This window comes from Psammomys obesus, unplaced genomic scaffold (genome assembly GCF_907164565.1).
Source record: "Psammomys obesus unplaced genomic scaffold, mPsaObe1.curated_primary_1811, whole genome shotgun sequence".
Lineage (NCBI taxonomy): Eukaryota > Metazoa > Chordata > Mammalia > Rodentia > Muridae > Psammomys > Psammomys obesus.
In genome coordinates this window covers 2,147,079-2,157,043 of record NW_026585587.1, presented here as the reverse complement: position 1 = coordinate 2,157,043, position 9,965 = coordinate 2,147,079, and positions in this window count along the sequence as shown.

The following is a 9,965-nucleotide window of genomic DNA, read 5'->3' as shown; positions in this document are numbered from 1 at the left end:
ATTTTATGTCTGAGGTTGGAAAAGTCCCGTGTTAGTGGAGGAGGCCCATAAGGAATCATACTATTGCGATATAAAAATGGGAAGTTTATTCAAAGGTCACAGCTGGGATACCAACAGCTGCAGAGGAGACATACTCAGTCCACTGAAGGCCAGTGGCAGTTAAGAGGTTTCTAATATCCCTGCAGAGCCTGATTCTGATCTAACACCCACTGCTTCCAAGAGGACCCAGGAAGGGGCAGTCGGGGATGGTGTGATAACTGCAGATCTTTGGAACGATAGGGCCCGGAACACCGAATAGGGGAGGATTGAAGGACGAAGGAGGGCCATCTCTAGCTGCAGTGACAGCTTATAGAATGCCAGTCTGTCTGTTTGCACCTGCTAGGTACTCCTCTGCTGCCTTGCCAACCCTGAGCTACCCACGGAGGGGAGGGGCCAAGCTTATTTCTTCAATCTCATTCTTTGCCAAGCGGCTCATTTCCAAGCCCAGTGTCTTGCTTCCCTCCGTTCAGAGTCTCTTAGATCTACAGTGGCCTTGTGCCCATCCCTCTCTCTGGTCTGTCAGCTGAGGGAGACTTTTCCCTGGGATCTCAGCATGTGACCAATTGTGAGAAGGCAAACCAGAAGACTTCAGTTCAGGGAGCATGCAGAGGTTTCTTAGAGGAGTTGAACCAGGGCCAGGGATTCCTGTAGTAAGTGGATAGTTAAGCTTGTGCTTTACTTTTGACAGACACTTTTTAGGAGCATACAGAAGAGAGAATAGAAATGGTGACCAGGCTGGTATTCCCAAAGCTTTGAAAGACATTGTAAGGCTGGATTTACATCTCTTGATGTGCATGGAGTTACTCTATGCACAGTCCAAAGTGCCAGGTTGGCCTTTATTAGGAGAATGAGGATCCTGGGAGTTTTAGCAGTTTTCACCCTCTTTGGAGGTGTGGCTCCCTGAGCACTGGTTTTGTGCCAGCATGGTCCCTAATATGTGACATGACTTGATTCTATAATTCTCTCCATTCAGCTTGTGAAATCCTTTTCATCCTCCATGTAGAATGGACAATGTTACTGTGAGTCAGTTGCAAAAACCGTGTAGGGGCTGGGAGCTTGCACTAGTTTCCATCATTACCATCCCATCCTGCAGAGAAGGAAGCTGAGCTCTACATTTTTTAACATCATTTCTGGGTAAAATAGTCTGAATTGAAATTACAGGTTGACCCTGAAGTCATCAGCATTCTCTTTTTTTTTTTTTTTGAATGAAGGTTATTTTTTTTTTACTTTCTTTTTTTTTCTTATTATTTTTTTCTTTTTAGTTACATTTTGTTAACTCTGTGTCCCAGCTGTATCCCGCTCCCTCATTCCCTCCCCAACCCCACACTCCCTCCCTGGTCTCCTCCCTGCCCCTTTCCAAGTCCACTGATAGGGGAGGACCTCCTCCCCTTTCATCTGACCCTGTTTTATCAGGTATCTTCAGGGCTGGCTGCAAAGTCCTCCTCTGTGGCCTAACAGACTGCTCCTCCCCAGGGGGGGGGGGTCAAACAGCCTGCCCTTGAGATCCTGTTAGAAATAGTCCGTGTTCCCCTTACTTTGGAAAACTACTTGGTTACTGGGCTACCACGGGCCACATCCGAGCAGAAGTTCTAGGTTATATCCATAGATGGTCCTTGGTTGAGTGTCAGTCTCAGAAAAGACCCTGTGCCCAGATATGTTTGGTCCTTGTAGAGCTCCTATCCTTTCCATATCATACTAACTTCCCTTCTTTCATATGATTCCCTGCACTCTGCCGAGGGTTTGGTTATGAGTCTTAGTGTCTGCTTTGAAACACTGCTAGGTAGAGTCTTTCAGATGCCTTTTGTGGTAGACTCCTGTCATAAGTTCAATGCACATCCCATTTGTCTTTCTAAATGAGGATTAATCACCTTCGCCTGTGTCCACTTTCTTGATTATCTTCTTTAGGTGTGTAGATTTCATTATGTTTATCATATCTTGTAGGTCTATATAAGCGAGTATATACCAAGTTTGTCTTTCTCCTTCTGGGATACTTCACTCAGAATGATCTTTTCTAGATCCCACCACTTGCCTGCAAATTTCATGATTTCCTCCTTTTTGATTGCTGAGTAGTATTCCATTGTGTAAAAATACCACAATTTCTGTACCCATTCCTCCGTTGATGGACATCTGGGTTGTTTCCAAGTTCTGGCTATTACAAATAAAGCTGCTACAAACATGGTTGAACAAATGTCCTTGTTGTGTACTTGAGCAAATTTTGGGTATATACCTAGGAGTGGTATAGCTGGGTCTTGAGGTAGCACTACTCCTAGTTGTCTGAGAAAGCACCAGATTGACTTCCAAAGTGGTTGAACCAGTTTACATTCCCACCAGCAATGGAGGAGGGTTCCCTTTTCTCCACAACCTCTCCAGCATGTGCTATCACTTGAGTTTTTCATCTTGGCCATTCTGGTGGGTGTAAGGTGAAATCTCAGGGTCGTTTTGATTTGCATTTCCCTAATGGCTAATGAGGTTGAGCATTTCTTTAAGTGTTTCTCTGCCATTCGATGTTCCTCTTTCGAGAATTCTCTGTTTAGCTCTGTTCCCCATTTTTTAAGTGGATTACTTGGTTTGTTGCTTTTCTGCTTCTTTAGTTCTTTATATATACTGGATATTAGCCCTCTGTCAGATAAAGGGTTGGTGAAGATTCTTTCCCAATCTGTAGGCTGTCTATTTGTTTTGATGACAGTGTCTTTTGCTTTACAGAAGCTTTTCAGTTTCATGAGGTCCCATTTATTGATTGTTGCTCTTAGAGCCTGTGCTGTTGGTGTTCTGTTCAGGAAGTTGTCTCCTGTGCCAATGAGTTCTAGGCTGTTTCCCACTTTTTTTTCCAACTGATTTAGAGTATCTGGTTTTCTGTTGAGGTCCTTGATCCACTTGGACTTTAGTTTTGTGCAGGGTGATAAATATGGATCTATTTTCATTTTTCTGCATATAGACATCCAGTTGGTCCAGCACCATTTGTTGAAGATGCTGTCTTTTTTCCATTGAATGGATTTGGCTTCTTTGTCAAATATTGAGTATTCATAGGTGTGTGGGTTTATTTCTGGGTCTTCTATGCGATTCCATTGATCCTCCTTTCTGTTTCTATGCCAATACCATGCAGTTTTTATTACTATTGCCCTGTAGTACAGCTTGAGATTGGGAATGGAGATACCTCCAGATGATCTGTTGTTGTACAGGATCGTTTTGGAGATTCTGGGTGTTTTGTTTCTCCATATGAAACTGAGAATCTTTTTTCAAGGTCTGTAAAGAATTGAGTTGGTATTTTGATGGGAATTGCATTGAATCTGTAGATTGCTTTTGGCAGGATGTCCATTTTCACAATGTTAATCCTACCAATCCATGAGCACGGGAGATCTTTCCATCTTCTGAGATCTTCTTCAATTTCTTTCTTCACAGACTTGAAGTTTTTCTCAAACAGGTCTTTCACTTGCTTGGTTAGAGTCACACCAAGGTACTTTATGTTATTAGTGGCTATTGTGAAGGGTGTTGTTTCCCTAATTTCTTTCTCAGCCTTTTTGTCTTTGGTATACAAGAGGGCTTCTGATTTTTTTGAGTTGATTTTGTATCCTGCCACTTTGCTGAAGGTGTTTATCAGCTGAAGAAGTTCTCTGGTTGAATCTTTGGGGTCGCTCATGTATACTATCATATCATCTGCAAATAGTGACACTTTGACCTCTTCCTTTTCGATTTGTATCCCCTTGATCTCCTTTAGTTGTCTTATTGCTCTGGCTAGGACTTCAAGTACAATGTTAAAGAGATATGGAGAGAGTGGGCAGCCTTGTCTTGTCCCTGATTTCAGTGGGATTGATTTAAGTTTCTCTCCGTTGAGTTTGATGTTGGCTATAGGCTTGCTGTATATTGCCTTTACTATCTTTAGGTATGTGCCTTGTATCCCTGATCTCTCCAAGACTTTAAACCTAAATGGGTGTTGGACTTTGTCAAATGCTTTTTCAGCATCTAAGGAGATGATCATGTGGTTTTTCTCCTTCATTTTGTTTATGTGGTGGATTACATTGATGGATTTCCGTATGTTGAACCACCCTTGCATTCCTGGGATGAAGCCTACTTGGTCATGGTGGATGATATCTTTGATGTGTTCTTGGATTCGGTTTGCAAGTATTTTATTGAGTATTTTTGCATCAATGTTCATAAGAGAGACAGGTCTGAAGTTCTCTTTTTTTGTTGGATCTTTGTGTGGTTTAGGTATCAAGGTGACTATGGCTTCATAGAATGAGTTTGGTAGTGTTCCTTCTATTTCTATTTTGTGGAATAGTTTGAGGAGAATTGGTGTTAGTACTTCTTTGAAGGTCTTGTAGAATTCTGCGCTGAAGCCATCTGGTCCAGGGCTTTTTTTGGAGGGGAGACTGTTAATGACTGCTTCAATTTCCTTGGGAGATATAGGGCTATTCAGTCTTTCTACCTGATCTTGACTTAATTTTGGTAGATGGAATCTGTCAAGAAAGTTATCCATTTCATTTAGATTTTCAAATTTTGTGCCATATAGGCTTTTTTAGTATGACCTAATAATCGTTTGGATTTCCTCAGTGTCTGTAGTTATGTCCCCATTTTCCTTTCTGATTTTGCTGATTTGTATGGTTTCTCTCTGCTTTTTAGTTAGTTTGGCTAAGGGTTTGTCTATCTTGTTGATTTTCTCAAAGAACCAGCTTTTTGTTTCATTGATTCTTTGGATAATTTTATTTGTTTCTAATTGATTGATTTCTGCCCTTAGTTTGATTATTTCCAGCCGTCTGCTCCTCTTGGGTGTATCTGCTTCTTTTTTTTCTAGGTTTTTCAGTTGGGCCATTAAGTTGTTTGTATGTGATGTTATGGATTTCTTCTTGTAGGCACTTAGTGCTATAAATTTTCCTCTGAGCACTGCTTTCAATGTGTCCCATAAATTTGGGTATGTTGTGCCTTCATTTTCATTGAATTCTAGAAAGTCTTTAATTTCTTTATTTCTTCCTTGACCCAGCTGTCATTGAGTAGTAAGTTGTTCAGTTTCCATGTGCGTGTCGGCTTTTTGTTGTTTCTGTTGTTGTTGATGTCCAGCTTTAGTCCATGGTGGTCAGATAGTATACAAGGGATTATTTCAATCCTTTTGTATCTGTTGAGGCTTGCTTTGTGACCAACTATATGGTCTATTTTGGAGAAGGTTCCATGTGGTGCTGAAAAGAAGGTGTACTCTTTTGAGTTTGGGTGAAAAGATCTGTAGACGTCTATTAGGTCCATTTGATTTAGGGATTCTGTGAGTGCTTTTATTTCCCTATTTGGTGTCTGTCTGGTTGATCTGTCCCTTGATGAGAGTGGGGTGTTGAAGTCTCCCACTATTAAGGTATTAGGATCAATGTATGATTTAAGCTTTAATATTGTTTCATTTACGAATGTAGGTGCTCTTGTATTTGGGGCATAGATATTCAAAATTGTGATGTCCTCTTGTTGGATTTTTCCTTTGATGAGAATATAGTGGCCCTCCTTATCTTTTTTGATTAACTTGGGTTGAAAGTCTATTTTATTAGATATTAGGATGGCTACTCCAGCTTGTTTTCTGGAACCATTTGCTTGAAAAACATTTTTCCAGCCCTTTACTCTGAGGTAGTGTTTATCTTTGTTGCATAGGTGTGTTTCTTGGATGCAACAGAATGTTGGGTCTTGTTTCCGTAACCATTCTGTTAGCCTGTGTCTTTTTATTGGTGAGTTGAGTCCATTAATATTGATAGATAATATTGACCAATGCATGTTAGTTCCTTTTGTAATGGAGTCGATGATCTTACCTTGTTTCATTGCTTGTTTTCTTTTCATTTTTGTTGGGACATTATCTGTATGCCCTGTTTTCTTGGGTGAATTCGTTTTCGTTGGATTGGAGTTTTCCTTCTAGTATCTTCTGTAGGGTTGGTTTGCTGTATAGATATTGTATAAATTTAGTTTTGTCATGGAATATTTTGTTTTCTCCATCTATGTTGATTGAAAGCTTTGCAGGGTATAGTAGTCTCGGTTGACATTTGTGATCTCTTAGAGTCTCCATGATGCTTGCCCAGGCCCTTCTGGCTTTCACAGTTTCTGATGAGAAGTCTGGTGTGATTCTGATAGGTCTACCTTCATATGTTACTTGGCCTTTTTCCCTTGCTGCTTTTAATATCTTTTCTTTGTTCTGTAGATTTAGTGTTTTGACTATGATGTGACGTGATGTGTTTCTTTTCTGGTCTAGTCTATTTGGTGTTCTGTAGGCCTCTTGTATATTTATGGACATCTCTTTCTTTAAGTTGGGAAAATTTTCTTCTATGATTTTCTTGAAAATATTTTCTGGACCTTGGAGCCTGGAGTCTTCTTTTTCATCAATTCCTATTATTCTTAGATTTTGTCTTTTCATAGCATCCTTGATTTCTTGGATATTTTGTGATTGGAATTTTTCTGATTTTACTTTTTCTTTGAGAGAAGTATCAATTTCTGCAAGTGTGTCTTCAGCTCCAGAGATTCTCTCTTCCATCTCTTGTATTCTGTTGGTGATGCTTACTTTTGTGGTTCCTGATCTTTTCTCAAAGTTCTCTAGCTCAAGAGTTTTCTCATTTTGTGTTTTCTTTATTGATTCTAATTCTGTTTTCATGCCTTGCACCATTTCTTCCATGTGTTTGAATTTGGATTCCTGTCTCTCTACGATGGACTCTATTTCTTTGTTCATTTCCTTTTTGTATGCCACTAATTTTTTCTCTACTTGTGCCTCTATTTGTTTGGCTATGTTTGCCTGTGTTTCTTTAAGGGTTTTGTCTATTTCTTCTTTCTTTATCTCCAATTGACTGGCCAACTCTTTGAAAGATTTGTTCATTTCCTCCTTATGAGCCTCAAATAATTGAGCAAGCATGGCTTTAAGGTCATTTTCCTGTGCTTCTGATGAATTGGAGTATCCATCGATTTTGGGGTTTGCTGGTGAAGTCATGATGTCCTGATTTATGTTGGAAGTGTTCTTTCGCCTACCCCTGGCCATTGGCTTATCTGAGACCTTCCCTGTTTGTTTTTGGATTCTGCCGATCAGACTGGTACTGTCTCTCTCTCGAGTCTGGAGAATTCTTCAGGAAGCTGAGAGAGGTCCCGTGTCCTTAGCGTGTGCTAAGGACTAGCTGTACCTGTGGGAGGAAAGTACGCAGGCGCAAACAGAGGCAAATGCAAGCGTGCGTGCGTGTGTATATGTGTGTGTGTGTGTGTGTGTGTGTGTGTAAGTGGGCGTGGGCGTGTGTCTCAAGGGACAGAGTGATGGCTAATGTTGAACCCTTGAGTGTGTGGGAGGGGCTCTGCAATGTATATGTCGCAGGCGCTAGTGATGATCGCAGCGCAATTTCTGGCATTAACTGCCTTAACTCCTCAATTAGACCCACAGAGCAGGAACTTCAATGTCCCAAGTGCCCCTCTGTTTCCCAAAGTGGGTATATGGGTGGGAGGGGGTTCGATGCCTGGCTTCTGTTTTAGAAGGACCCAGGATCAGTGGAGCTGCAGATTCTCAAGGGTTCACTCACTCACAGGCAGGTCACTTGGCAGAGATCGGGGTATCTGGCCTCTCTGCTCTCTGGTTTGGCCCTGCTTCTTTGATGTGTTCTGCCAGTTCCGTGCTGTTGTCACTGCCAGGTTATGAGGTCTTGCTGCAGCTGGAGATTTCAGGGTGGTCACGTCAGTGGGAATCGGGGTAACCAGCCTTTCTGTTCTCTGGTTTGGCCCTGGTTAGTCTTAAACTGGAGGGCTGATGTGCCCCGCCAGTTCAGTGCTGCTCCGCCGCCAGGTTAGAAAGTCCCGCTGTAACTGGAGACTGGGTTGCTAGTCCAGATGCTTTCTGGGAAGTCCTGGGGTCTCTTTACTGTGCTCTCCAAGCTTCGGAGGCCCAGCGCCTGGTGTGTCTAGCTTGTATGGCGTTTCTGTCTGGTTTCGGTGAGTATATAGCGTATTCTCTGTCACTGTGGGATTGGGCGGGCCGTACCGTCAGTGATGGCGCTCCTGCGGAGCTAGTATGGTGTCTAGCAGACTCGGGCCCTGGGAGGACGGTGCAGCCGCCGTGCGAATCTGGGGCTCCAAGACACAGTACTGCTGGCCTTTGCCGATAAAGGGCTTGGGGCTCCGCCTCAGTGGCTGCAGGCCCCAGGCAGTTAGGTCTGCGCTGAGAAAGGCGAGTCTGCTGTACCGAGGAGGAGGGAGGTCTGGGGGAGGGGAGTGCCGAGAGATCAAAGGATCGTTTCTCACCTTCCCCAAACAAGTCCCTGGGTGACCCGAGACCAAGGTTTTCACCTCCTGCGATGTTCCCTGTTGTTTAGAAAGTCTCTCCGTTGTTTCCCTGGCTTCAGAAGTTCTTCCACTCATCAACTCAGAACTTTATCTCTTCCACAGCTCGGAAACTGTGTGTGCTAGTCGCCATCTTGGCTCCGCCCCCGTCATCAGCATTCTCAACCTCTGTTGATTCTTTCGACAAACATCATCTGAATGTCTTATGTAGATCACAGACGGTCTGTGTCAACAAAGCAAGTAAAAGTCGGCCCTTAGTGATGAATGTGGCAAATATGTGTGTGTAGGACAGGAGCAATACATTAGCAAGAAATAGTGTGTTAGATGTTAAGTGCTTCAAGTATAATTAAATGAAAAGAGAGGTAAAGAATATTGAGAGTCAACATATATATTAGCATTGGCAGAGGCTTCATCGAGAAGAGGTGAGCTGTTACATGTCAGATAAAATTGAAGAATAAAAAAAACCTTTATATAATGGATCATGCAGTTAAACCAGAAATTAATAGATTATAATGATTAGATAAGTGGTAAACATAATCTTAAAAATAAGCAATCTAGTGGAAAGAACTTGTGAACTATTAATATGATCTGAGATGCATTAAGATGGATTGTGACAGTGACTGTGATGGGCCAGAGCTGGTGGGGTAGCTCAATGGATAAAGGTAAATAGAGAACTCTTTCAAGTTTTCTTCTGACCTCCGCACATGTGAGCATGTAACCATATCCGCTCCCCATGAGCACCAATGAAATCAAATAAAATAAATACGTGTATAAAAGGGTTTAGTAGATTCCCGTTGGGCCCAGGGGACTGAGGTCCAGGGCTGATTCTCAGAAGCCACATAAGAAAGCTGGGTATGCCAGAGCATGCTTGAAATCTCAGAGTCAAGAAAGTAGAAACAGGTGGCTCAGAGCGGCTCACTGGCCAGGTGCCTAACCTACATGGCAAGTGCTCTAGAGACAGTGTCTCTGAAGTCGAGGAGGAGTTCATGTTCTAAGGAATAACACATGTGGTTAGACCTCTTGACTCCACACATATGTGCATGCATGTGCACATGCACTTATACACACACACACACACACACACACACACACACACACACACACACAAAACAGCAAGCATAAGTTAATGCCCTGGCACTGCCATCTTTGTCCGGGAACTGGAAACTTTTCCTTGTGTGAAAACTTGCTTGAAGACATGTTTTCAGGATCTCTGCAGAGGCCCCCAGCATATGGCGTTCCCCACATCAGAGGCCATCTCTCACTGTGTGTGTGCTCATTGTGATGCTACTGCAGGCTTTAATTAGGAAGGATTTCCTTGCAGGTTCAGCCGAACACTGATGCGTTCTGTGCCTTCACAGTTTGCTTGGCAGCTGCTCATTCTCCTGCAAATCCAAGTCAGATCTGATAAATTTAGCCCTGATTAAAAATGGAATCCTTGGGCAGGAAGATGAGACACAACTGCTTACCACAACTGTCTTCTCTTCCTCACAGGGAAATAATGACTTACCAGGAAAGCCTCATGTAAAACGGATAATTGGATCCAAACTTCTTAATTGCACAGGAGCTCAGACAACTATTCTCTGTCTTGAAGAAAATTCTGGCTTTTCTTTCTTTCTTTCTTTCTTTCTTTCTTTCTTTCTTTCTTTCTTTCTTTCTTTCTTTCT